The sequence below is a fragment of the Lissotriton vulgaris genome, chromosome 12 (assembly GCF_964263255.1).
Source record: "Lissotriton vulgaris chromosome 12, aLisVul1.2, whole genome shotgun sequence".
Lineage (NCBI taxonomy): Eukaryota > Metazoa > Chordata > Amphibia > Caudata > Salamandridae > Lissotriton > Lissotriton vulgaris.
Window position 1 is genome coordinate 710,034,621 of NC_141700.1, and position 27,886 is coordinate 710,062,506.

The following is a 27,886-nucleotide window of genomic DNA, read 5'->3' on the forward strand; positions in this document are numbered from 1 at the left end:
AAACAGACTTTACAACGCAACTAAAACCACGCACTACCATTACAACGAAACTTTTACAATGCAGGATCCATTACAACGCATGTCATTACAATGCATGCCATTACAACGCAGCTGCTATTACAACGCATGCCATTACAGCGTAAGTATGGGTAAGTATTTAATTACATTTTAACCCCTACACCATCCTACACTTACTCTACTAGTACGCCCCCTGGAGTTAGAATAGTAATTTTAACCCCTACACTATCCAACACTTACCCTACTATTACACCCCCCTGGAGTTAGAATAGTAATTTAAACCCCTACACTATCCAACACTTACACTACTTTTACATTTCCATTAATAAAAAAAAGTACTTACCCATACTTATGTTGTAATGGCATGCGTTGTTATAGCAGCTGCGTTGTAATGGCATGCGTTGCAATGGATCCTGCATTGTAAAGTTTTGTTGTAATGGTATGCGTTGTGAATGTATGCGTTGTAACGTCATACATCCCTTTAGTTTAGTCTGCGGTTTCTAGACCCATGAAGAGTGTATAGTTGGATCAATCAAAATACTAAAATCACAGCCACTCACTAAAAACCCAGATTGTGCTGTTGCAAAATCGTAGAGATTGTACAGTTTTGGGTGAGTCTTCAATAGGGCCACAATAGCTCACCACATATTAGCTGTTCTGATATCTTTTTCTGCACCCATAACCACCTAGCATTATGATCTATATGAACCATCATTATTTTACATGGTAGATTCTTAGCTACTAACAGTGCTATTCCCTTGATGGCAGAGCTGGATGAACCATAGAACTCATGTTGGATAAAAGCCAGAGTGTCCCCAATTGAGGCTCCCTACTTATAGTGTGTCTACTGGATAACAATTATATTAGATTGCAGTGATTTGAACCAGGACAGCATATTCCAGCGCATCACTCTGTTGTTAAACCCACTCACATTGCACACTACTATTTATAGACATTTATGTGACATATCTCAAGTTGGATGGGTATTTTGTGCTTTCTCTCCGAAGCATGTTTTCTACACTCTACTATTGATGCCACATTATTCCCTGATTGCTCTTTCCCCTCCCTCCTCCCCTTCCACCCTCTGTGTCCCTCCAACTCCCCTCCCCTTGAACCCCTTTTGACTACGGAATCCTCCCTGTCTAGGGTTTCACAGGTGGCTCCTCTCCCCACCTCCCAATTCGCCTCCCTTAACCTAACCTTGCTCTCCCCCTACCCTTCCTGTTTCCAGGCACCTCTCCCTCCCTTAGAGGGGTGCACTGGATTTGCACCCTGATTAATCATCTTCAAAAGGGGATTGCTGCCATGAGATTAACTCTCTATACTTTGCGGGTATCTACCAAGAAAAAAATCAACTGTAAAGGGAGAGCTTGCTTCTCATTTTGCATACTCCAGCAGATGTTGTAGTCTTAAAAGTTCACTTTCTTCTTTTACTGAGCTTAAAATGTGGAATTTACCATTCAGCAGTACTTTCAATTTTGATTGCTGTACTATCATAACTTGAATGCCTTGTTTCCTTAATGGATCAATCACGGATCTGAATTCATGCTGATGGCGGGCTGCTCCCATGTGAAAGAAGGGACTACGCAGCCCCATATCCAAATGCACAGCTATGTGCCGCAAATGCGTGCACCATTTATTCACTCTCCTTAGTTCAGATATGTGTTCTAACCATTTTCTTCCATGTTTTGACTCTATGTTTATGACGTTTTTAATTAGTTGTTCCAATCCACAAATGGGTAGGTGCCAATTTTCAATCTTTAACATCCCAACTGTGCCATTCCAGGCCTTCATGAAAGAATGCGATAAGTGCAAGAAGTCCTTCGCCAATAGTCATTTATTCAGTAGTTAAAAAACCCAATGCATTTCGGGCCTCCATGTGCCCTTCTTCGGGGGTCACTACAAATAACAATACACACAAATTAGTCACTTTTAATATCTAAAACATTTAGTATTGCAATGTACTTTTTTACGCTGCACTTGACTCACAATAGTTATAACATATTTCCTAATGCGCTGCGTGCCCGTGTTTTACCCTTCTTCTACCTGGGTCATCAAGTGTTAGGTTGTAAAGGTGCGGGGTGTGGACAAATGTTCGGCATCCCATGGACATATCGGAGAAAATGTTTTTTATTTTGTCTGGAAACCTGATTTTATTGCCTCCGTTAGAATTCTTTCCTTTATTCAAAAATCACCAAATTGCACCTAGAATGCCAGAGGATATCTTGAATTAACTGGTTTTGTCAAAGGGACTCTGCGCACACATGATTCAGTAATCATCTGTAGATTCTTGCTCATTTGGAAGTGTATATTTTTGGATTGTTTTGGCAATAAACTATATTGGGTCTTGACCAGACTCTTGCCATGCATGAATCCCTACAAACCTGAGATTAGAGTGTCTAACCCTATTTTCCATCTCATCAACTTTCATCTGGAGGTCAGCTATTTCTCAAGTTCCTTTGACAGACGCAAGAATGAAATTCACTTGGCTGTCTTCAAGATGCGATATTCGTTGTTCAGACGGCGTCAGTCTAGACTTCATCTGGTAAATGCTGGCATTGATGTTACTTAGTTGAAGTTGAACTTCCATATTTGCCTTGTCATGTACATCCCTCATAATATGGACTTCATCAAGGATCTGTTAAAGTAAGAAGCCCGTCTGAGAGTTTGTCTCTTGTTCGGAGTCTTTTCCTGTTGCCATAATTGGAATAGAACATTGATTCCTCTGCGGGATCTCTGAGGTTTCTGAATTTAATCTTGACACTGATGATTCTTACTTTGTTGAGAGTTGGGCAGATGGAGGATTAAAGGTTTGTCTGTTCCAAGCACACACTGCCCAGTTGCTATGTGGTGCAGAGAGGTGGGTGCTGCAAGGGAACAATGAGTGGTGTGCCATAAAAAAGCCACACCCTTTGCCTTGACAAGCCTGCATTTTTAATAATGTGTTTATAGCAAAACTTACAAAGCGCACTTGCAGCTCAGTGGGTGTTCCAAGCCATCCCATTCACAGTCCAGCTGCACTTAGAATCTGGCCCCTACGTTTACCAAAACACAGGCCCCAGGATGTGCAGAACACAAAACTGAACAGCAGATGTAATTGAGTTTATATGTGAAAGGTACCTATCTTCAAAATTTTATTTTAAGTAGAAAAGTAGCAATATATGAACATGAAAACAATATATTGCACTTTATCATTAGAAAAAACACATTTCCCCTATGTGCGAAGAAATTGAGTCTAAGGCCAAATCTGCAAGAGTATACATGAAATGTGACTTAAGAAGGGAAATGGCCTATCTGTGCTTCTGTGTGCTTCAATGAAGGCAGAAAATATTAACTGAGTGAGTCAGTCAGTCAAAATATTTATTTCGGTACATTTAGTACCATAAATGATACATAAAATACATATACAATTACATTTAAAACATGATTCATTTGAACATGGTCAACATGGTAGTTGGTGATAACAATTAGAAGAGCAGTTCAATAGAATCCCTGATACTGTTTTTAGGGGCAGAATAAATCACGTTTAAAATGTCATAAATAATTGAAAGTATAAAAAGGCATATATTTAAAAAACATGGATAAATATTTAGTTATCCAGCCCTAACAATAATGGGCAAGTATAAAAACATTTAAGATATCAATAATGCTAGAAATATAAAAAGCATATGTATATAAAAAATAATTATAAAGTACATGTATAACTACACAGCCAACCAGCACTATCAATAATATGAGGTACTTATCCAAAAATATCCTACCCATTCAATATAACAGTATAGCAAAAAATGTTTCCAATAAATTTAAAATAAATAAATTCTACAAAAATTTTAGACCCATTTTCATTCTTATAAAGTTTATGGCTAACAGGAATCTACTGATGGCAAAAACAATAACCCGGCGGGTGTCAGTTTTTAAAATTCTACCAGCCTCTTTATATGATCTTGCGCCTATGTTCAGGCAAAGGGGTTCAATCCATCTTTTTCTAGGCGCTGCATAAATTGGACAAAAAAACATGATGTGTGAATCTTCTTCCTTTGCCGGACATAGGATACATTGATTGTTACTATTTGAGACCACCTTGATTCGCAGACATTTGTCCTCAAGATACCGTATCTATATTTCATATAGAGTGTATTGGCTAATGGTGGGTACACCTCATCAAGAAAACATTTGTAGAATGCTATATCTTTAAACATTAAACAACTATTTTTTAATGATCCATATGTTTTTCCATTCAACACATCGTAATTCACACATGCCCAGAATGACAGCTTTAAAATTTTCTTTGAGGTTTGATTTAATAAAGATGGTTCATTCCAAAATTGTGCCAAACCAATTTTTTTTATTCAAGATCTTACATGTCTAAGCCATAGAACTGTGTTACAGCAATCTAGCTCCATTATTTCTTTTAACCATCCTTATAATCTGTCAACTCAGGGGTCGACCAAAGTCTGACCCTGAGCATCAGGGGTCTCAAGATTGCGTGGTGGTCAGTACGTTTCATATTTAGATCTAAAAAAAGTGGTATCAGTGGAGTACTGGCCGGCAGTGAAGAAAAGTGGAAAATGACTCACTCTCCCCACCAGGGATCTATCCAGCAGTTTGCATAATAAAGCAGCAAAGGAGTTGACAGCCAATCTGTAAAATTAAAAGACATCTTTATTATAATTAATTATGAGGCTTCGTCGTCCAACCGTAGTTTTACAATTGAAAGAGGGAGCCTGCCTGAGCTTTCTCAGGCAGGCTTTTTATACAAAAAGTTTGCCCCTAGGCTCACATTCTTGCTGTGTCACACATCATTGTAGGTCGCTCCCATGGTACCATAACAAAGCAGGCTATAATTATGAATTCCATTCTACTTGCCCAAACTGACCAACCCATCTTCCATCATGAACATATGTCAAGCTTCACATATTTTCCTGTGCAGGCCGAAGAAGCTCACAATAGAACTGGTTTCCTCCCCATCATATAAACAGTCACCTCCCCATTGTAAAAGCCCAGAAGCAGAGAAACAGAGCCAGGTGTGGAAGATAGAAATGTAGGATAAGGGATGCTTGTGGGTCATAAACAGGCATGGCTACTGTATTTGGCCTTCTAATCTTGCTCAGGCCAATGTACACAACAAGTTGCTCAGATCTTTAATATAGATTGACTAGAGGGCATGGACTGGTTTGGTGAGGCCAACATCACGTAGGCAGATTCAGCCTTTTCGGGTCAAATGGGAGTCAGGAAGAACTCAAGCTAAGGAATACGTGTCCTTTAAGAATCATTGGCTCATGTATATGCCTATGTAAAGGGCAACAACTAAAATGGACGCTTGTTCACAACCTGGGGCCTGTGGGCTCAGAATGAATTTGCCAATAACTCCTGCATGCATCATTGTATTGTGATGAAAATACACACACATATTAAACTTGCCATTTTCGTTTCTCTGATATCAAAATCATAGCAGAATAATGATATTTTAAACACAGGTTCTGATTTCACAGAACCTCAGACGCCCCTTTTGCCCTTACATAGGCAATTACTCAGTCTATGTTAGCAGCTGTGTCCAAAATCCGTTATAAGCCTCTTGGAAGGCTTCTATTGTCCATCAAATCCGCTTCCATCATCTTCTTCCGCGTTGGGCCTCTCGATCCAGGCCTTTTCATGCTCAGTAGGAGTGCCCTCCTGGAACACCCACAGTTCATTCAAAGTCTCAATGTCTCAAAACAAATGCACCAGTGTCTCTTCTCTGTGACACCTCAGGAAATGTGCTCTTCATAGATCAAGGGCACAAAACATCTCGTGCAGAAACAAGCACCACTGAGAAACAACCTCTTCAAGATGAGCAGCACTTTCCAGACTCCAACACTCGTCATTTAGTGTCAGAAGACGCTCAAGCTGCTCTCTCATGGGCACCAGAAGGTAGTGCCTTTTTCCAAACGTGGATCCTTGGGTGCACTGCCATTCCGCTGGTGCAAAGGGAAAAGAGGTGTGTGTGGGGAAAGGCCAAAAACTCAGGCCAAGGGGGTCAGGGGACCGCGCGCTGCCAGAGGTTCAAGCACATGACAGTTTGAACAAATTGCACAAAGTGGATGACAGTCCTGCCATCAAAAGCAGGGATCCTTCGCATCTTTGCACTGAACTTCTGAGGCAAAACAGAAAATCAGCTCCTTTTTTCTTTTCTTTTCACAACGCCTTCTGATGAAACAAATGGCTTGCTTAGGAGGTACCACTGGAGGCACGCTGATGATCGCTGTCCATGCTGATGACCGCTGCCCACGCTGCTGATTGCTGTTCACGCTGCTGATTGCTGTTCACGCTGCTGATTGCTGTCAGGAATTGCAAGGCCAAGAAGTCTGTAGTCGTCTGCCATGTTTACTGATGGGGACCAGGCTTTTTTGATCACCGGTCTGCAGGGTAACATTCTTCCTTTTTGACTCTGGAAGATTCCCGCAGAACCTAGTGATATAGGAAGTGTAACACAATTGTTAGTTTCCTTCAAGTCAGATATAAAAACAGTTCATGGGTTGGCTTTTTGACAAGAGAGCTGCAAGCAAGTGGCCTGCAATCTGCAAAGGAGTGGCAATTCGTCATGGGAACCTAAATGGATGCCCTCACACAGTGGCATTATCTAATGGGATACATTATTTAATGGGGTAAATACATATTCTCCTTAATGATGAAGCCTAGGTGTTCCTAAACTCCTTATCTAGAACATCTCAAATAGAGAAATGACATAATACACATTATCAAGGACATGAAGAAGTCCCTTCTTTAAACAATGTGCATCAAATGCGCTATGTAATACAAAGGCTAATGATCAACTGTGCGAGAAAGAGGACAAGAACTAGAGAGTCCTGGTATCTGCATGATTAGAACACATCTTATAAAAAAAATTGAAACAGCAGAAACAAAAGGGAACTGAAAAATTAAAAATAGACATAAAAATATGCCGTACTAAAAAGAATGTAAACTTGAGATATCTCCTATTGAGATGGAAAATCTCCTATTGAGATGGAAAACTTGTATTGGGTCAATTAACCAGGCTATCACTATCCTGACAGTCAGTCTGAAAAAGACATTTGAAGTGGGCCTAAAGAAAATTCTCGAAAACTAGTCTGGTCACACAAAAGGGAATGGTATGTAGCATAAGGGGGGTTCCTAATACATCACTGCAGTCTAAAAGTGTGAACATGAACAATACACCCATAATAATGAATGGGCTGACTGGTGAAAGGAAGATGAAGAAGGGAAAATGGAAGTAGGACACAACTAAAATCTTCAATAACTAAACATGATGCAACATTGGTCAGGGAAGGAGCAAAAAAAGGAAAATCTATAGGAAGGACAAGAGTTTGCTTGGGTGGACTAAGGCATGTGACACAGCACCAAGAGCACAGGGATACATGAAAGACCAATGTTACACCAATTTAACTCTACCGCTGACAATCTATACCCTACACGGTAATTCTAACTAATGTTCAGTTGTCTCTTCAGGGAAAAAATGAATCCATAGGCTTATTCAGGAATCAAAAAGTGCGATAAAAAAAAAATGCGATATCGAAATTAGGCCACCTTTAGTCACGGATCTATAATTCCATCCTTAGGCCCAATCAAGGATACATAAATGCAGAGCTGCCTGTCCTTAAGGAAAAAGGCAGTAAGTGACTAAGAACGGATAGCACACTTTAATCCAGTATATCATTTTAGTTTTCTTAAAAAAATCATTACAGCCAAATTTAGGCATGCACTGGAAAAACTGCTGCCTTACTCGCTCACAGTATGAGGTCCATATCTGTGAAATTTATCTTAATACAAATTCATCCAATTTATTGTGAAACAATGCATATCGTCATATGCGTTCCTTCACAACACAGGGGAACTTGTAATTCAAAGTAGCACCATAGAACAGAACATACACACAAAAAATTAAAAAATAAATACACATATCAAGCCATCTCAAGCCATAAGATATACTTGCTGTATATCAAGCACAAGGAAAAAATAGCCCAGACAAACAAACAGCATATATGAATAAACGGTCATGCACAATATTATGGCATATGTACTTTACACTATAAACCTGCAGCTCAATCTCAATTGTCAAGTATTCCCTTCTTTTGACAGCAGGGCATCAGGTAATTGATACTCTGCTGTAAAATATAGTGTCGCTGTGTCAAATAACGCGTTTCAGTGGACCAAATGTATAAATGAAACATAAACGCACACATTTTTTTCTTAAAGAAATTACGCAAAAAAAAAATATTTCTCTTCAACCAGCCAACTCACGTGTCTTGTGAATTAATCCATGAATTATCTGTAGGAAGAAGCAGAAAAGATACACAACACACACATTTCTCATAATACAACATCAATTATAACCCTTTTTATCAGACTACAAAACATGACACAACGTGACATACAAAAACTTTTCATTACTTACCTGTAACTTTTTCCATGTACCTTTGCAAAAACGCCCATTCTCACTCAGGCCTAAAGCCTTTAAGTTGCAGAATTTTGGGGAAGGGCTTCTACTCATTGCCTATCTAAAACTTAATGTAACACTTCGTTTTTCTTTTTGTCAAATAAACTTAACTAAAAAAAATTAGTTCCTAGCATGGAGACACACATATACCAGTTCTACAGATCATTTAGCAGAATGTTTGATAATTTTTTTTCAAAGAAATCACTTTTGCATTTGCCCTTTTGAAATCATGTTTCCTCATTTTACACAGTGCTTAATTTGTAAGACATGAAGTGCAGGTGCTACAATTTTGCATGAGGAATACCTTTCCTATTTGTTTATTATCTCAGATGTGCGCTTTTAACGCAGATGTAATGTGAATGCGGCAAATGAGAACAAGCCAGCCTGCAATGAATGAAGGTTACATATTTAAATCATATACAATCAACTACATCTCATATAAAGCGCTTGTGTGCAGCATTTTGAAAGCAACTGGGAGCTATGCAAACCACGTGTGGGCTCTACAATCCTTCAGGGTATTGAAAAATGAGGCTGCAGTTTTACAAATTAAATAGTGTTCCTTTTATTATTATTAGCGGGATGCAATGCTGTGTCAGCCCTGCCGTATTTCTAATTTGAGATAAATGTGTTGATGACATAATTTACCGAACAACAAGCGTTTTGTAGGAACATGCTGGAGCTATTATTTATTCTTTGGCTAAAATGCAATCATCATTGCTGTACATGTGCCCTGCATCCTTTGCTCATTTTAGTTCCCAAAAACGAAAATCCCATCCCAGCTAATGTCATATTTGTAACACTCTAAGAAGATACTTTTAAATTATAAACATGAGCAGGAATTAGATTTATCGGAGCAAGTCAGGCTATTCAAATGACCTCAGGTCAGGACCGTGGCAGGGGCAGGGATTTAAATACAAAGAGGCAGCTGAAGTTAGCATCAGATGCACGTTTAACCATGTCATGCTGCATTCCACAGGCGAGGCCCTAATTAAAAGGTCACAAATGTCAACAAGACAGCCTTACAAGATAACATCTCGGCCGCTACTGCTGGAACACGTTATACAGGTTCTGCCAGTCCCCTGCTCATGGTAACTGAAGCTGACAAGGCCAGTAGGTTTAACCACTTCCACATAACCTGCAATATTTCACTATATTTAAAACAATTTCTACGACACATTGACTCGCTGAATCATAAGAAGGCACAACCTGCAAACATATATATTAAGATCTAAATATATGTATTTACTAAAGAGACACTTTAAACAGGGGCCCTGAAACCATTTAAAACAGTCTATTTATGTGAAAATCGACTTTTGTATTCTGGATACTAAGAAAAAATATTCTATAATTTTAGTGCATACTGGGTATCACTAGAATATCTAATACCTAATTTATGAGTCATACTTTTGAAAATACTAAGTTATACCTTATAGAAATGAGCTTGTTTGCGCCTAGGGTAAGGGAAATTGCGCACAGAAGTGTTTGGTTATTTTCGTGGTACAACATAACTTAAATCAAACATTTTAATGCTAGGGGGTCATAGTATGAGTGTTAAGCTTCACAAATATTAAAAAACGATTTTTTGTAGCACTTTGTTTTTAATAATAATTATTCATAATTAATAATTATTTTCTCCTAATGAAGCCTAATTATTGCTATTTGTGACTGTTCTACATATAAAAATGCTCACTACATCCCTTGCCTCTTATTTAGATGCATTAACTCACAAACCTGAGCGCATATACCTAACTTAAAAAGCGTCACATTCTGCGTCATTTTTTTTTTGGGCCTCTTTTATGTAAAAGGGCCTTCATGCAAAATTCGACCTGTGTTTAACTGTAAAAAAAAGTGCTGGCTGAAGAAACATTCCTATCAAATATACTGTAGCTAAAAACGTTTGCCTGTGAACATCTAACACAGTGCATTTAAGTGAAAATGCTGTACATTAATTTATTTTTGCAGAAACATGTAATTTCGTTTTTGTCTAGGGCTTCATTTATATCCATTAAATGTGAACCACCCACATTGAGCTCATTTCAGACATAAACAGAAAGGGGGAACAAACACTCAGGACACACAAAACAGCGCACTCTAACCATTTCTTGTACATAGGGCCGTCGCAATTTACAACAAAACCCAAAAACAAAATAGACATTTAAACACACATTTTAACCCATAGGTCAACGCTTAGGACAGGAACAAGGAACAGCCTACAGACTGTGTTCAAAAATAACCTGCCAAAACTAGTTGTAAACCATATTTACAACAAAAACGTTTTAGTTCCTATTTTTTTTTTTTTTTTTTTTTTTTAAATTCTTCAACAGAGAGCTCATAAATTGGAGTTCCAACCGAAGGTATCAGACGCGAATCCTCCAACCGGGAATCCTTTGTTGCAACCTAGTCAATACTAATACAAAACAAAATACCGCGACCAGGCATCTGCGCTCACTAGTCGGGTTTCAAACTTCATGGGGCTATCTCCAACGATATACACGCAAATGTACGTGACCCACGGTTTTTGAATACTGCAGTGTTCAAATAAAACTAAGGAACCAATACTGAGGAAGATTATCCAACGATAATCTGAACCACAGCAACCAAAGGCCTACCAACTGAACCAAATGTACCGGTACCCAAACCAAAGCGTCACATTTCTGCGACCAATAAATAACTAAGGACTGCGTCACATTTCTGCGACCAATAAATAACCAAGGACTGCGTCACATTTCCGCGACCAATAAATAACTAAGGACTGGGAGCGACCCATTTTTATTCTTCAACTAAAACAGATGGAGAAAATATCTCTTCAACTGCCTATACAAATTGCAATTTGCATATACACAAATATTTGTCCAAATTATAACTGTCAATTCCCCACTGCACTAACAGTCTGTTAAAAAATACTTACAGCAAAAAAAAAAAAATGGGTTCCTTAGTCAGGAGTGGCATCTTTAGGAGAGTTTTAAGTCAGAAAAATCAAAAAAACATACTGGGCCACAGAGACAGATAATCCCCCAGAAAACCCTGTGCCCAGAGTACCTCTTTGTGGTAGAATTCTGTCTTGTCTTCCCCAGTAGTTTTTCCATCCTTTGACAAAACACTCCTGCAGATAACCACTCCATGATAAGGCCCCGAGTTGGGCAGCCAACTGAGGAAAAGTGGAAAATGACTCACTCTCCCCACCAGGGATCTATCCAGCAGTTTGCATAATAAAGCAGCAAAGGAGTTGACAGCCAATCTGTAAAATTAAAAGACATCTTTATTATAATTAATTATGAGGCTTCGTCGTCCAACCGTAGTTTTACAATTGAAAGAGGGAGCCTGCCTGAGCTTTCTCAGGCAGGCTTTTTATACAAAAAGTTTGCCCCTAGGCTCACATTCTTGCTGTGTCACACATCATTGTAGGTCGCTCCCATGGTACCATAACAAAGCAGGCTATAATTATGAATTCCATTCTACTTGCCCAAACTGACCAACCCATCTTCCATCATGAACATATGTCAAGCTTCACATATTTTCCTGTGCAGGCCGAAGAAGCTCACAATAGAACTGGTTTCCTCCCCATCATATAAACAGTCACCTCCCCATTGTAAAAGCCCAGAAGCAGAGAAACAGAGCCAGGTGTGGAAGATAGAAATGTAGGATAAGGGATGCTTGTGGGTCATAAACAGGCATGGCTACTGTATTTGGCCTTCTAATCTTGCTCAGGCCAATGTACACAACAAGTTGCTCAGATCTTTAATATAGATTGACTAGAGGGCATGGACTGCTTTGGTGAGGCCAACATCACGTAGGCAGATTCAGCCTGTTCAGGTCAAATGGGAGTCAGGAAGAACTCAAGCTAAGGAATACGTGTCCTTTAAGAATCATTGGCTCATGTATATGCCTATGTAAAGGGCAACAACTAAAATGGACGCTTGTTCACAACCTGGGGCCTGTGGGCTCAGAATGAATTTGCCAATAACTCCTGCATGCATCATTGTATTGTGATGAAAATACACACACATATTAAACTTGCCATTTTCGTTTCTCTGATATCAAAATCATAGCAGAATAATGATATTTTAAACACAGGTTCAGATTTCACAGAACCTCAGCAGTCTTAACAAAGCCCTAAGAAATTTATTCTCACCAGTTTCAAAGTAATTTTTACACGTAGGTCCCCATAATTCTGCCCAGTATAGTGCTGATGATTGTGCTTTAAAATTAAAAATCTCTAAGGCTTTATTTAGGCTATTACCATGTCTTTTCATTATGGGTAACAGGTTTTGCAAAAATACTATTTTACTTTTTTCTATCTTTCTATAGTTAAATTGGAATCCAGGGAGACACCCAGATAGCCAAAAATCTGGACATATTCTAATTTGTGTCCATTTAACGTCAGGTTTCCCTTAACATTTTTGTGGGGTTTTATAGCCATATATTTTGTTTTCTTTGCATTGATCTCTAGGCCCTTTGTGCTGCAGTATGCCTGGAACTTGTCCAAAAGGTTCTGTAGTCCCCGGGGTGTTTGGGATGTAAGTATGGTGTCGTCAGCGAAAAAGAGGGGTGAGACCCTCTCACCCCCCAATTTTGGCGAATCGTTACTACAGGCCTCCATACAAGATGGAATATTGTTAACGAACAGGGAGAACAATGTAGGGGCTAACACGCATCCCTGACAAACTCCCCTCTTTATTGGTATTTGTTTTGTTAGCTCCCCACATGGGCCCCACCTATCTTTGGCATAGTTATTTCTGTGTAGTTTTATAACCTGATCTAAAAGGTTAGCCGGTAACCCTTGGTGCCTAAGTGTCTCCCATAACAGTTTTCGGAGGATTAGATTGAACGCCGCCCGAAGGTCCACAAACGCTACGTACAAGTGACCTTTTCTCAGGGTGACCTACTTCCAGCATAAACAACAAAACCTTAGTACCTGGTCAATGGTACTAATTTTGGCTCTAAACCCCGCTTGATATTTGATGAGCACTAATTCTTCATCCATCCAAATATTTATATGATTTAAAACATCCCTTGCATACATTTTTTGTAAGATATCAAATAAACTGATGGGGCGATAGTTTGCAGGATCATTCCTATCGCCCTCTTTAAAAATAGTAATTATTTCCACGCATTTCAATGTGTCCGGAATTTCTACACCCGCGGCATCAACGTTACATAAATGATTGACATAAGGAACCCAAATATTAGTTTCATGATTGCTGATTCAGTCTCTTGGATGTCAAAATGTAAGGATAGACTCTCCTCATATGAAGTTAGTAATATATTAACATCAGGAAGAGCCTGGTCCCCCTCAGGGACATCATATAGCTTAGTGAAAGGCGCAGGCGCGCCAAAGGAAAGCCCGTCTGCTCCCGTCCGCGCCAGGCCCAGGGCACTTAACCCCTGGAGGAAACTCCACTACAGCTAAGATCTACACGCCCGACCTGCTTCTCTCCCTGCGACCCCTTGCCAACCATAACTGTATAATCTTAACTAATGACAGGAACAATCATATTGCATGCCCTGCATGCAATTTTCAACTTGACGTCCCACAGCTCTGCCGCCCGAGACCCAATGGCCGAAAGCCGGCACTCACTTGGCTTCTTGGCAGCCTGAACTGCAGGTCACTCAACAAGCATAAAAAAGACATATTTGACCTCCTCTCCGACAACTCACTAGATGCCCTTTTCCTCACTGAGACGTGGCTTCACGCTAGCTCAGGTCCAGATATTGCGGAAGCCTTACCATCAAACTATAGCATCAAGAGGAAAGATCGAACCACCGTAATTGGCGGTGGCATAGCAGTCATTTTCAAAAAATCGCTGCAATGTAATCTGGAACCTATTCCCTTAACTGCCTGCGAAATGGCCCTCTTCAAACTCCAACTCCACCCGAATTTCACCTTCACGGGTCTCCTGATCTACCGTCCACCTGGCCCTATACAACCATGGGCCTCCCAACTAGTCGATTGAACCGCTTCAGTACGGGTAAATTATAACAACCTATCCATCTTAGGCGACCTGAACGTTCATTTCGAAGACCCAATAAATAAACCAGGAAAAAATGTAATTCATGACCTAGCCGCCATGAACCTCACTTTACGGAACTCCGGCTCAACACACAAAGGGGGCCACCTCCTGGACCCCATCTTTTCCAGCTTTCCCTTGTTATACTGTCAGTCCGCCCTGCCCCTTGACTGGTCAGACAACTTTCTAATAAAATTCAGCATAGACGATCAAACGACTTCTAACCTCCCGAGCGTGGCAAGCAAGTCCCCCACAAGAATTTGGAAAAAACTGGACATAAACCACTTCGTGTCCGTCCTTACTGCTGCCCCTCTGGACGAAATATTTGACACCGAAGACATAGAGACCATAGCCACCAAAATTAATAAATGGCTCCTGGACGCCCTAGATTTTTGCTTACCCCTGGCTCACAAAAAATCTACCCCTCACCACTCCCCAGCCTTATGGTATAATGAGCAACTAAAAACTTCTAAATCCAAATGCAAAAGTTTGGAATGCCTCTGGAGGAAAGATTACTCCCCGGAAACCAATGCAAGCTACAGAAATGAACTCAAGCTCTATCACAGAGCCTGTAACACGGCAAGAGCCAACTACGTCGCCAAATCCATCTCTGAAGCTGCAAATAAGTTTAAAATTCTTTTTAACCTTGTAAAAGAGCTAGCAGGCTCTAATACAGCAGCCAAACCTCTCCCCCTGAACAGTTTCCAATGTGAAGAACTGGCGAAATACTTCACAACGAAGATTGAGACAATTTACAAGGATATATTGAAACAGCACTCAGTTCAAGCTAAGAGTGTGCATGACCCTAGCCCGATCATAGAGGACATCTCCTCTCAACCACATTTGTCCTATGAGCCCCTAACATCGTGGCCTGAGATTGACGTCCAGGGTTTGCAAGACATCCTTGGGAAAGTTAAATCTGGCTCGCCTGCCGACCCCCTCCCGATCTCAATACTCAGACTCCTGGACACTCCACTACTTGCCGTGATATGTCAAACTCTGAATTTATCCCTCTCCACTGCGAAGGTCCCTGCACTCTGGAAACATGCCATGGTTTCACCTCTTCTTAAGAAACCATCGGCTGATCCGAAAATCTTGGCAAACTTCCGTCCAATATCCCTCCTGCCCGTTTTCTCCAAAATTTTGGAGAAACATGTCCATGAACACCTCGCAAGGTTTGCGGAGGCTAATGACCTCCTGCACCCCTCCCAATCGGGTTTCCGTCCTGGATTCTCGACAGGGACAACACTACTCGAGTGATCGAAAACCTCCGCCTTCTGGTTGATAAAGGTGACTCTGCTGCGCTGATTTTACTTGAGCGCAGCATTCAACACCATTTCCCACAACATACTGCTTGATTCACTTCTTAACATGGGCATCAAAGGAAATGCACTGGATTGGATTGCATCTTTCCTGTCATTGAGGACTTTTCAAATCTCCTCTAGCACCGCGGCATCAAATATCCATCTCTCCCCTTATGGAGTGCCACAAGGATCGGTGCTAAGCTCCCTGCTTTTTAACCTCTATGTAACCCCACTCGCCCAGATCGCTGAAGCAGCTGGTCTTAATATGTTTACATATGCTGACGACTCACAAATTGTATTCTCCCTCTCAAAGAGTGACCATGACTCCCCCTCCCTCCTGCAGACGGGCCTCAGGAATATCGCCACCTGGATGAGCACTAATATGCTAAAACTTAACGGCAGCAAAACAGAGGTCTTAATAGTGGGTCCAGATCAAAATCTCTGGAATCCTAGACACTGGCCATCAGAAATTGCCCCCTACCTATCCCGTCGCAACAAGTCCGAAATCTTGTTATTACAATCAACAATGGCCTAACTATGGAGCCCCAAGTCAACAACCTCACTGCCACCTGCTTCACAATTCTGAGATGGCTCAGAAAAATCATTTGGATGCTCCCGGACGACATACAAAAGACTGTAGTCAACGCACTAATCACCTCCTGGTTAGACTATTGTAATGTCCTCTATCTAGGGGCACCACAAGCAATCATGCGTCATCTCCAACTAGTGCAAAATGCTGCAGCCAGAATGCTATGCAAATGCCATAGGAGGGAACGTATGTCCAGTCATCTAAAGGCGCTCCATTGGCTGAGAATCGACAACAGGGTCAAATTTAAAACTCTTAGCCTCATGCATAGAGTAAAATGGGGCAATGCTCCCAGATACCTCCAAACCCTTGTGCAAACCTACATGCCGGCTAGATGCCTGAGATCCTCTACTCAAGGCCATTTCTGCGTCCCCAAAATATGCCGAGTGAGGATGGAAGGGAGATCCTTCTCCCTCCTAGGCCCCAAGCTCTGGAACTCCCTCCCGCAACCTCTTCGTTTGGAAACTCGATATACTCAGTTCCGCAAAGCCATTAAAACCTGGCTTTTTAACCAATATTCAGCTCATGTTTACTTTCCGAATTTTTCTTTCTCCCCTCTTGGTTCAGTATCTTTCTAGCGCCGGGAAACCCTTCTTGGGTAGCTGTTGCGCTCAATAAGCCCAATAAATAAATAAATAAATAAATAAATAAATGGTTATTCCAGGTGGTCTCATCAAGAAAGACCTCCTGAGATCCCTTTTTTTTTTATTTCCCTTTACCACTATTTCCCAGAACAACTTTTGATCCCTCATTTTAGCAGCAGATAACATACTGGACCAAATTTCTTCATCCCAAGAAGATTTTGCTTTCGCTTGAGTTTTCCTATATTTAGCCCTAGCCTCTTTAACTGCTGAAATATTGTTGTTTTTTATAGCATGGACTAGATCCAACTTTGCAGTGCGACACTCCCTATAAAACCAAGGTTTCCCTACTAACTGGGAATTACAAACTCCACCTATCTTCTTTGGTCTTTTTGTCATTAGTGGAATAAGTTCCTTGAAAAACCTCGTATGTAAATCTAGGAATGTGTTTTTCTCATCTTGGGCGATATCATATTTACTGAAAGTGTTGGCAAAAGAACTATAAATATTAGCCAACAGATCTTCATTTTCCAGTATGTACGCCCATTTAACTGCGCAGCGATTATTGCTGACAATAATGTTATCTGGGATAATATGGGATATTCTTTCATTCTCTCTCTGGCTCAGGAGTAGACTCCTACAAAAAAAAATTTCAAGTGGGCGATGGTCACTTTCTGTTCTTGCTATGATCTCCATATCTACAGCAAACAACCAAATGTCTGATGATAGGATAATGTAGTCAATTTTACTCTGGCACTTGTTTCTGAAAAAGGTTGGGGTTTTAGGACTGTTGGATGGTAATCGCCCATTACATGCCCTCATGCCATGGCCAGCCATTACCCTTGTGATTTGGAGAGCTAAGGTAGTGCCTGAAACAGTCCCACTGCTATTCAATGCTGGTATCTTATTAGCACTATCTTCATCCTCTAGCAGGTTTTCTAGCCCTGTAATGGGTTCATAATTACAATTCAGATCGCCATCTACTATTTTACTTATTCCTGGATCTAGTACATTTAAAAGTGAGTCCAGTATTTCTATTATTGGTGACTCCCTGTGTGATGGACATCGTCTATTACAAACATTATATAGGTGTAGAACCCTTTTATCATCAGTGACTATTTTGACTCCTAATATATCAGGCGAGTCAATACATAATTTGTTGACATCAATATTCAGGGTCACTTTCACCCAAATTATGAGGCCACCAGAAGGCCTTCCCCTCACTGATGGGACTGCATTTGTTTGAAAGGTTTTAAATCCTACCCCATGTACGATCTTTGTAGCCCAAGTTTCCTGAAGAATACAAATATCACTCGTATTAATGTAATTATTCCATTCGGGGTCGCTAATGTTTGTACCCAGACCCGCTATATTCCAGGATATAATTTTTAAATCAAAGATGCAATTGGGACTTGTGGCACTAGGTAATACATCTCTAAACATAGATTCTGTACCATTGGCTCACCAAGACAACGCTATTTCACATAGTAAGCTTAGAGTAGGAATAAAGAGTAAGATTTCGCAACCACCTTATTTTTTCCCTCCCAGCAAATCCTCATCACAAGTAACATCCCCCTCTAAAGTACAAACTGTATATACCACTGTCTCTTTCACTTCTGTGTCTTTGTTGTTCATCATTTGTGGTCAATCGACCGCCTCCAGGGAGGATAGTTCATCAAAACTATTTGAGGTTTCTGGAAATGTGAGGATCCCAAAATTTTGGATCGTTTTTTTTACAACTGGTTTATAAAAATATCCTAGTGGTAAGGCATGAATATCTGAACTTTGAAATGGCAACTCCTCATGTGCTTTCAATAGCTTACGGACGGTATGGGGGTGTTAAAAATTCACAACAATACAGTCACCTTGTATAATTTTCGGTGAAGCACCTACCCACCCTACCCTTCTCACCATCAAAATTTCACCCATCTTATGTGGGTTGAACCTTTTATATTTAGAGAGCCAGTTAACTACTTTGTTCCTGAGATTATCCCATGATTCCTTCTGATCTCTTTTTAGGACTGGGACGCCCGATAGTACTAGTACATAGGGACATGCAGCTGGGGGTAGTCTCAGAATATCTGTGTTGGGTATCAAATCAGTCCCCTTTGGGCTATGGATAATCTCCCTTGTACTGCCATTCCTTATGTAATCCAAACTATTAGTGGCCAAAACAGGAATGTCGTTTAGGGGGATACTCTCCACCACTCCATTTGGGCTACAACTGGATTGTTTAGAACGTTGTACAACGTTTTTGGCTTCTTCACTTTCCGTGTATCTAGCATCCAATTCACATAGTAAACAAGTCCCATCCTCAATTATCCTGTTACCATCTTCAATCGTTGTGCATAGTTTCATGGTCATCTGATCTAACTGATATATTTTACTATCAAGAGCTATCAGTTTAGAATTTAAGCATTCATCTATCTGGGACTGTATCAAATCTAAGGCATTTTTAAAAATTCCCACCATTGTGCATTCTTCTCCTTCCACCCCCCCATCATGTTTGCCTTGGTTCAAATGATAATCAATGTCAGCTTGGACTCCGATCGTTCTACATTGGACCTCTTCAAAAACTTGCACATTACTGTCCCCTTTGCTAGATTTCGCGGTTGTGCTGGCCTTCCCTTTCTTTTCGTCCAGTTTTTTCTCCTTCGTCTGGATCTTTAATTTACTTTTCGATGCAGTTCCTAATTTTTGAGGCCATAATCTTGTAAAGATCCCAGCTACCCCCAGTTCTTTTTGTGGTGTTTCAGACGCAGAATTATTCAAGCTTAATTGAGAGGTTTGAGAACATCTACCCTCATTCTGATGTGGAGCAATATCCAATAATCGATTGGTAGATTGTCTATAAGTTAGAAGGTTTGAGGGGTCAAGTGAAAGCCTTCGCTGCATCATTTTAATCTCACGGCACAATACTGACTCCGCTCTGGTTAGGAAGTCATCCTGTGTGCCAGCAACACCTTTTCGTTTATATCATCTCAAGCCCAATTAGGGGCTTCCGGAGTCCGGAAAAAAATAAAATAACTATGAACTTAAAAAATTAGTAGCACTTCGGACACTTGACCATCCTGATTTAGAATTAAACGCTACTAGTACCTTAATTTTGTAGGAGCCAAAGGGGATGGCCCAGCCCGGCCTCCTTTCGGCCTCTGATGAGCACAGACGTCCCGCCCTTGTCCCAGGCTTCTCTCGGGGCTACCCCCTTGCGTCCCACGCCGTGGGAGGCCAAGCTTCCTTTTATCCGCCTCCTGGCGTTCTGATTGGGCGTGTGCGGCATGCGCAGTGCTAGGGACGCTGGGAGGTGTAGTCCTCCTCCCCTCCGGCATCCGTCCGCGGTAATATGGCCCCCGGTGACACTCGGCGGTAGCGGCTGCTTCCCCCAGAGGTGCCCCAGCAGGTAAGTTTCCAAAACAGACTCTCAGCAGTGGTCAGCAACTTTAAACTGAGCTCCTGCGTCCCGGGAGCCCAAGCGTCCTTTTGTCCACCTCCTGGCGCTCCTGGTGCTTTTATTGGGCATGCGCGGCGTGCGCAGCGCTAGGGACGCTGGGAGGTGTAGTCCTCCTCCCCTCCGGCGTCCGTCCGCGGTAATATGGCCCCCGGTGACTCTCGGCGGTGGCGGCTGCTTCTCCCAGAGGTGCCCCAGCAGGTAAGTTTCCAAAAACAGACTCTCAGCAGTGGTCGGCAACTTTAAACTGAGTCATGGTCTACAGAGATTCTAGTTCACAGATATGAGACAAAGTAGGATGGAACTGGGATAAATAGTTGCAATAAAAGAATTTGAAAGACAAAATCCTTAACCTGAATTGAATGTTCAGTGTTTGTAGATAAACAGAGAATATCAAATCCAGAAATGGTGCTCTACCCAGACGTTTATAGCTAAGGTAAACCATGGTTTAGCTGCTTGAGCTGCCTTTACTGATTACTGTATCATTTACCTTACAACAGTAGTAGAACTTGACCTTGTTTATATAAAAAATAGCAGTACCATACAATTAAACAGGTCTATAAATTGAGTATTAATGATTAGTCAAGACAGGTATTGAAAGGAATATTAGGTGATGGGTTCTATAATGGTCAACCTGACTTCTATAGTTCAGCGTAAATTGTGATCAATGAGGTAGCAGGATTAAGATCCATGAAAGAATGTAGGAGGTGATTTTCCCAAGGTTCAGTTTTATGATATGTCATTACCTTCCCCTGAAATTTTTTAACTTGTATAAGCCCTTTCTCAAATTAACATTGCTTGAAATTGAACCTGATCAACTAAATTTAAAGCCAAAAGGAACCGTTCAATAAGACTTACATCTGACTTGTGTTAATTCTGTGGAATAAGCTTTTTTTGTTGCATTCAACCATTCCGATGGAATTTTCTGAAGCTTCAGGAATTGTTAATTTTCACAGTTTTTATATCTGTTTGCTTTCCTTTCAGATCAGCTATGGATCTACTGTCTCTCTACTTAGTGACAAACATCACTTCCCCTCCTTCCTGCGTACTGTCCCGAGTGATGAATATCAGTCCGGTGTGCTGGCCAATCTCATCGGTCTGCTGGGGTGGACTTGGGTTGGTATTTTGGCTGAAGACACTGACTATGGCCAACTTGGGAGCCAGCTCCTTATCAATGAGTTGGCTAAGTATTCAGCCTGTGCTGCTTTCCATGAAAGGCTCCCTGTAGTGTTCTCCCAGAGGAGAATTATTCACATTATCCAGGTGATGAAGGAATCTCGTGCCAAGGTCATTGTGGCTTTTGCCAGCTGGGATTTCATGCTTCCTTTCATGAAGGAGGTAACACGACTTAATCTCACAGGAAGAGTTTGGATTGGAAGTGATGCATGGGACCCTGTGTACTTTAATTTTATTAATGGCTCCCTAGTAATAGGAACCAAGAAGAGTTTGCTGCCAGGGTTTCTAGAATTCATGCTTCATCTCCGGCCCTCTCTTGCCCCAACCAACATCTTTCTAAGGAGTTTCTGGGAGAATGCCTTTGATTGCCGGTGGCCAAAAGATGGGGCAAACCAAACCTTTACAGATAGCAATGACTGTCACAACATAGAGAATGATACAAGGCTTAATGTGCCACTCCTTGATGAGATAGAAATCAGCAATTCAGCAACTTCTTATAAAGCTGCATATGCCATCGCTCATGCCCTGCATAAACTGCGGACCTGCATCAATGGGGAGGGACCCTTCCAGAATGGAAGCTGTGCAGACAGGTCTCACTTTAAGCCCTGGCAGGTGCGCATTTGCATGCATTTTAGTTAAGCGTACAACTTTAAAGTGGCGTAGCAAGATACAGACAATAAAACAATTGGTTCAAAAAGTCACTATTAAAAAAGTTGTCTGTTGATCAAGCTCAAAATATTGCCAGTGTTACTGAAAGTCTGACTCTCCCTGATGTACTGGGTCTCACAAGAAGCTATTTTCGCAACTATTTGTCTTTGAGAAGGTGTAACAGGTGCTGCCGGACCAGGTAACATGAGTGGAGCGGTGGGGCAGGGATGGTACGAGTTGGTGGGGGGAAGTGGACAGATGACAGGATTGGGAAAGAAAAAAAGTTGACAAGGACGATTCCAAGAGTAGTAATAAAGCGACATAAAATGAGGTATCTTATGATAACCAGACTTATTAGACTCACCATAAACATCAGAACATTCCCCTATGTGCAAAGTGGTCATGGTGCTTATGTTTTTATATAGCAAAGGTATGCTTAGCCGCAAAAGCTTCCTAAGCACAGTCTTTAATACTGGAACAGATCCATTTTTTCCACAAATCTATCTCTTTTACTGCAGTGCAGAGGTACCTCTTGAGTTCACATCAGAGTAGCTCAGATTCTCATTGGAAAAAGGAAAGGGTCATGAGGGCTGCTGAGTGTTTTTAATGCCAAGACCCTTGCCTACTACAGTCAATTCAATGGAACACAGTACGAGCTTTCAGGCTTTAGTAAATTGTTAAAACAATTCATTTTAAGCTTGTTGTTTTTTTATGCATGCTTCTCCTAATAAGTATTTCTGGCCTACTGACTTTCTCATAACCTTTTCTAATAAACAGGTCAAACCTATGAAATCTGGCATGATATTTCCCAAGGGCACTTAAACTGGCAAAAATCTTGCATACAGTTATATAATTACAAATATGCAGAAAAACAGCTTGCAAAACAATATAATCCTGTCTCAGAAGGACCTAACAAGAAGTATCACAGAGAAATCCCTACAGGGTTTGTCAGAGTGCGTGGCCAATGGCAAAACCCTTTCCTAATAATGTAATCTGTGAGGTTATATATACCAAAATATATGCTTATGAGCTGTAACACAATGTGATAACAACCAACTTTTAAAGGCTCACTGACTTTAAAGTATGCTTTTCACAATTAATAAGCTATACCAACTACCTTTGTCAAAATGCTTCATAATAAGCAGACTAGACTAATGACCACAGACATAACTTTTCTAGTGCACCAAACAGGCATTACCTTGTCACCATAACCAACTCAGGCCTACAAGTTTGAGCATAAACATTTCTACAAGACAGCCATCAGACACACAGTCATAAACTTAGAAAGGCATGCAAAAGAACAGTTGGCTACGTAAAATACTATCTCTCCTAAGATGGCCTAGCAAGAATTCTCACAACGCAAACGTTCCGTATCCACAATTTGTAATAGTGGGTGCTCAACACCAAAACTATTGCCTACTACAGCAATCTGGGAGATTCCATGCAACAAAAGTAATATCTGTAGGCTTTAATATCTAGTAAAAACAATCCATACTTAAACACCTATTGCCTTTAACATATGCGTTTCATGGGAAATAGGTTGGGACTAGTTCCTTTTAAAACAACATTTATTCATAATTAATCAGGCTTATTACCATGATCATTGGTTTGCCATAATAACCAATTCACGTCTTGCTGTTTCAGGTATAAACTTTGTTAAAAGCTGAAAAGTGCAACATACACACTATTTTTAGCAGCAGCACACACATTCAAACCAATCAACTCCTATAGGCAGGGATCCAACAATGTGAGTGGAGCCTAGGCCTCCTTCTCAGTAGAGCTCTGTGTTCTTCTTCGCAATAGGTCAGGCAACAGTTGTACTCTCAGGCAAGATCTAAAAAGCTATGCCGATGTGTGGATCTCTGAAACACATAATGAGCTCTAAAGTCTAAAGATCATTTCTGCCATCCTACCATCTGTGCTGCTGCCAGAGACAGCATCATACATTATCTAGTTATCTAAGCATTATAATGTGTGGTGTACCCCTGACAGTTCAAGGTCAGGCAGCTGGACACATAAACAGAATAATCACAGTTGTGTAGAAGAGAAACACTTTTTTAGTTGAGGAGCACAATGTCTTTCCAATCAAAACATGGATCCTGGCTACTAACGTGATCACTGCCAAAGCCCCTCTCCTAATGCTTCTGCCTGTTTATTAGGTTAATCACATAGGGGCATATTTACAAGGGCTTTATCTCTGCTTTTTTGGCTTTGTTAAAACCAGCACCCTATTTACAAGAGGGTGCTAACATGCATAATCGCATGTTAGCAATGTTTTTCCCAACGCCTCCCTTTGCATCTCCAATGCGATGCAAAATCGGCATTACTGGGCATACCCCAGATGGACTACCTTGCCAATATCGCTGATGTTTACATTGTGATATTTACAAGGCAGCCCACATGATTTTAGCACACATTGGATTTTGGCGAAAACTTCAGTTTTCGCCACAATCTAACGTCTGCTAAAATAATAATTTAGCCATCCCTAACTTAGGGGGTGGATTATGCTGATAAGATCCTGTGGGTCGTTTCAGCAAGGTTATCTCACTTTTGCAGGGGACACCACCGATGTTCCCTGCTAAAGGGAGATAACCTCTCTATCTCTGGAATTTTTATCGCCCTGGAGTAACACGTTGTTAATTACGTGCTAATAGGACGATAAATACCAGATATATATAATTATCGCTAAGCACGGCCAGCGATGATTATCACTGGCCGTTGTTAATATTCCCCATAGAGACCTAAACGGTGGGGACTATACCGATACTTAGTTTCCTTTTCTCCCACATTGAAGAGTCGTAGAATTCAACAGAATTGATGCAAATAATAATTTCAGAAGTGAAAGGAACAAATCTGCATTGAGCACGCACGTTTAAAAAACAAAACATGGAATATCTCACAAACTGATAAAATAAACCCAACGAGGGGCTTTCTTAGAAGTTTAGTTAGGCGCGTTACCTTGGCGCTACGTAAAACTACATTTATAAGATGTGCTTACTAAGCTCCAGTGAAGTGGCCTGCAGTGATGTCAAAAGGCCATACATAGCAGACGCCATTTACCCTTCAAAGGCGTAACATGATGTGACAATGACATGTCTGCTGATCCCCACTGATGTCACAGGATATAAGGCCCTTAACTTTGATGCCATCCCAAAAAATGAAGACAAGCTAGGGTGTCTTCAGCCTTCTGTTGTAACACGTTGCTGTACCCGTCTAGAAGTATGAGAGATATTTGTAGATCGATACCATGCACAAAATGCAAAGTTATTTTCCAGATGGGTGTGAAGACTCAAAGCTTGTATCGTTTGGAGGCATTTAAATAGTCATCATTGCTGCACTCATCCCTACATTTTCGGTACCCCATTTTGGACCTAAAACCCAGGAATGCCTTGACTGGAAAACATCTTCAATTTGAGTAAAGATGAATAACGCGACAGATGGCACTTGGGACATTGTAATTTTCAGGTTGAGTAAAAGTGGGTGGGAATAAATACTCTAAAAACGGTTACAAATACTTCAATAGTTATGTAAACTGTACAAACGGGTAACATATACATACAACAAGTAAACACATCCTCAAAGACAGATTGTAAATCGAGATTAATACAGACATGCTGCAATGAGCAGTCAAGATGTTCTTCACTAAACCCAACCAAAATATAGGCCAGAGATACTACTCTTTCATGCTACCCAAAACAGCAAGGCAACCTGCTGCGCTGCGTTGTGTGAAAGGGAGAGAACAGAATGTGCCCAATCTGCTAACACATTGCACACTTCTGCTGTCTACAAGTGCTGGCGCACTGTGTCCTGCCTAGTCCAACACACTCATCTTGGAGCAATTGTGCCTGTGTTACAGACAGGATTGTTTTTGTTCAGGAAGGGATAATTTTCAGCAAAAAACTATTCTTAGAGGCATATTCCTCTATCTATGTCTGCACAGAATGCGGCACACGTGGAAAGAGCAAGTAACCAAGAGAAGGAAGGACATTTTCCCTTGTTATGCCTCTGTCGGTTAGGTGACCTATTGTGGTGCAAACCAAATTTTACTAGTCTTTGCAAATCTGTGTTTGCACCAGATACATGGGTGAATACATGGGAATGCCCATGTCCCACTTATGTAATGCTGACCCGATGCAGAGTAACACAGTCAGTGACATAAGCTGCATTGCATTACTTGGTATTTACAAAACCATGCAAAGCCACACAAAATGACTTTGCATGGATTAGTAAATGCCAAACATGATTCTGCATCAGTGCTGTGCCACAAAGGTGATGCAACCTAATCAAAAATCTTGGTAAATCTGGGCCTAGGTATCCATATTTACTTTTTTTTATGTTTGAAAGCTTCATTGAAGAACAAAATAAATGGTAAACAACAATAAACATCAGCAAGAAGAGAAAATGCAAAAAACAAAGGATGAAACAAAGTCATAGCTAATGTCTTAGCAGAAAAATAAAAGCATGTTGTGGGATTTTAAGGTTATAGGGGAGGGGAAGAAAAGGGGGGGGATGAAAAAAGTAATGCTACAACAGGATAATATAAGAAAAACAACGGAAAACCAAACTATGAGAAGAAGCATTCGACCATACAACAATATACATTGTATAAAAGCATTGTAATATAAGAAAATTGCAAAGTACATCAATTGAACAGAAAGGAGAGAGTATAATTCCTTCAAGGAGGTTTGAAATTCTCTGAAGCGGTATGATTGGGAAGTTTACGAGCTAATTGATCTAAAAATGTAGTAAGAGGTAACCAATAAAGGTCCACATTGCGTCTTGGCTTAAAACAAGAAGCAAAAGCAACATCAAGTCTGAAATGTTTGAAAGGAATTTCATGTTGGAAGAAATGTGTTGGAATGCAAGTGCAAGCATTAGGTCATAAAGACCATGTGAGTGTGGAGGAAGATCTAAAGATTCAGAGAGACTGCCCAGCAAAAGATGAATGAGTGAGAAAGGAATAGAAAGTGTGAAAATGCGAGAAAGATAAGACATACTTTTTTCCAAAAAGAAGATGCAACAGGACAGAGAAAAAAGAGGTGGAGGAGATCAGCATTCAAAGACCCGCTGGTCCAGCATTTAGAATCAAAGGAGGAGGTAAATAGAGAAATAGAGAGAGGAGAGAGATAAAGTCTATGGTAGAGAAAAAATAAAGATTGAGTGAGAGAAGCAGAGCGAGAAATTTTCAAAGATCTAGACCAAAGATTGTCCCAGAGAGCAATAGACCAAGTACAATCAAAATCCTTTTCCCAAGAAAGATCCACTTTTGTTTTGGCATTGTTAAAGAAGGGTAGGGCTATGGCCTTCTCCAAGATTTGCCTGGCGCTAACCGCCTCTATACCATTCAATTTACCAAGCAATGAGGCAGGCGCTGGAGACTGGAAGGCAGGAAAACAGAAGTTTATTCCGACGGAGCAGAACACATCAGATCAGACAACAAGGTATCGTCTCGAGGTGCTCTACCAGCCTCTCTGAGGCCTGGCCTCTTATACCCTGGTTTATGACATGTGAGCATTCTTTATTGCATAAAAGACTCTTTAAACTTATGAAATGATGTCCCCATAATCCTCGTGTCAACCCACCCCCACATACATCCACAATAGAGGTCCTCACCCTGCTGATAACAGGAGGGGGCTATCACGCG